The sequence below is a fragment of the Arachis ipaensis genome, chromosome B1 (assembly GCF_059453495.1).
Source record: "Arachis ipaensis isolate K30076 ecotype BB chromosome B1, ASM5945349v1, whole genome shotgun sequence".
Lineage (NCBI taxonomy): Eukaryota > Viridiplantae > Streptophyta > Magnoliopsida > Fabales > Fabaceae > Arachis > Arachis ipaensis.
The window spans coordinates 68,369,389-68,371,731 of record NC_142436.1 but is presented as its reverse complement, the minus strand read 5'-3'; the positions used below and the strand labels follow the sequence as shown (position 1 = coordinate 68,371,731).

At 40.8% G+C, this 2,343-nt stretch overlaps 1 non-coding gene across 1 annotated transcript; it reads right to left on the bottom strand.

Moving 5' to 3' along the window:
• Positions 1-439: 439 nt before the first annotated feature.
• LOC148576927 (small nucleolar RNA R71) lies at positions 440-547 on the bottom strand. Its single transcript, XR_015903933.1, has one exon. It is a non-coding gene; the product is annotated as a small nucleolar RNA R71 (small nucleolar RNA).
• Between the last annotated feature and the right edge of the window lie 1,796 nt (positions 548-2,343).

The window sequence follows — 2,343 nt, the reverse complement described above, 5'->3', positions numbered from 1 at the left end:
CCAACGCCAACCCCTTTGAACTAAGTGGGTTGCAACTTGTGAACAGATCTGGCATTCCAGCTTGTTTGACTTTCCCTTACTTAGTAAAGGATAACCAAACAGAACAACCATTAATTATAAATTAATCTTACAATCACTCCACCAATAATAGAAATTCCAACCAATCAACTCCCAGTCAAGGCTTTTATTCATATTATTTAACTTTCCTCAATTTACATTCCAATTTACTTAGCTCAACTTCTTGGAACATCTGATTAATAAGATAGCACACTTTCCTGTAACTCGTTGGGAAACTTCAATTTTGCTGAAAGCTTTTCCATTTTCTCTTGAAGGAAAAGCAAGAGAGTGGTACTACACTCAACCTCTAGCAAATGTATCCAACTGGGATACACTCAGAAAGGAGTTTCTGGAGAAATTCTTTTCATCTGAAGTTACTGATAAGCTAAGGAAGGATATCTCCGTAATTGTTCAGGATGACAATGAGACTCTCTTTGAATACTGGGAGCGCTTCAATAATCTTCTGGAAGCATGCCCCCACCACATGATTGACAAGATCGTGCTACTCAACTATATTACACAGGGTATGAGGCCCCAAGATAAGACCATACTGGAAAGTGCCAGCAATGGGTCTATGAAGAAGTACAAAACCACTGATGAAGCTTGGCAATTGATCAGTGATTTAGCTGAATCCACTAGGAACCACAGACAAAAGCAAGGCCGTTCAAAAGCTGTTGCAAAACTATCTTCCAGCAGAGAGACTGCTGCTCTAACTCAAGGCATCTATGAAATGACCAACTTGCTGAAACAAATGCAGTTGAATCAACAAGCTCAGCAAGCGCAACCTCCTCCACCACAGCAAAACCAACAATTAGTCCCACAAAGAATTTGCGGAATATGTTCTGATTATAGCCATTACACCGATGAACGCCCGCAACTCCAACAAGAAGACAACATGGTGGCATCCACTCACAACTTCTATGACCGCCCCAACCAAGGGTACAATCAAAGTGGAAATAATAACCATGGATGGCAGGACAATTCAAACCAGAATTGGAGGGACAATAATGACAGAGGAGGCAGAGATAATCAGGGAAATCAGAGGTGGAACAATAACAACAACAGGCAGCAAAATCAACCTTACAGAGCACCTCACCTGAGGCAGAACCAAGGACCACAGAACAATCAACAGCAGACCTCTCAATTTACTCATTCTTCGTTATCTTCTAATGAAGATCTACTACAATCTCTTGAGAAAAGACAACAGACCATGAAAAACAACATCATGAATAGTATTAACGCTGGTCTGAATGGTTTCACCTCTACTCTGCAAGCTTTTATGACACAGCTTGGATCAGCACAAAATTCCAGTAACCAACCTTCAAGCACCACTGGAATCCCCTCTCAACCATTACCCAATCCAAAGAGAGGCATTAATGCTATCACCCTGAGGTCTGGAACCACACTGCAAGAGAGGATTCAGGAGGAACCAAGCTCACCAGAATACGCCTCAGCTGAAGAGGTGGTAGAAATCGAAGATGTTGAAGAGGAAGAGGATATAGAGGACATAGCTGAAGAAGAGATAACTCAACCACAGAAGGAAGCACCAAAAGGCGCAGACACCACAGACAACACTGCTCCTATTCCATTTCCACAACTTGCAAGGAAGCCCAGGAAGCAGCTGGAACCCGATCCTAAAATGGTAGAGATATTCAAAAAGGTTGAGGTAACTGTTCCCCTTTTTGATGTTATTCAGCAGGTACCTAAATATGCAAAGTTTCTAAAAGACTTATGTATCCATAAAGACAAAATTAATGAATTAGAAACTATTCCTTTAGGTAGTTCTATATCTGCTTTAATGGGAGAATTACCTGAAAAATGTAGTGATCCAGGTCCTTACATAGTTAGTTGCACTATTGGTGGTGTAGTAATTTATGATTGCATGTGTGATTTAGGAGCATGTGTCAGTATAATGCCTTTGTCTATATATGATGTTTTGAGGCTCCCTCCCTTAAAAAAGTCGGCAGCTCGTTTTGTGTTAGCAGATAAAAGCATTATTACAGTGGCTGGAGTTGCTGAAGATGTTTTGGTGAACATTAAAGGGCTCACATTTCCCACTGATTTTTATATCTTGGAGATGCCCCACAATGATTCAGATAAGCCATCATCAATCCTACTTGGAAGACCATTCCTGAAGACATCAAAATTCAAATTGGATGCTTTTTCAGGAACATACTCCTTTGAAATAGATGGCCGCATAGTAATCTTCAATCTGAATGGAATCATTGACAACCCCCCAGAAGATCGTTCTATCTTCCAGTGTGATGTCATAGACGAAAGTGTAGC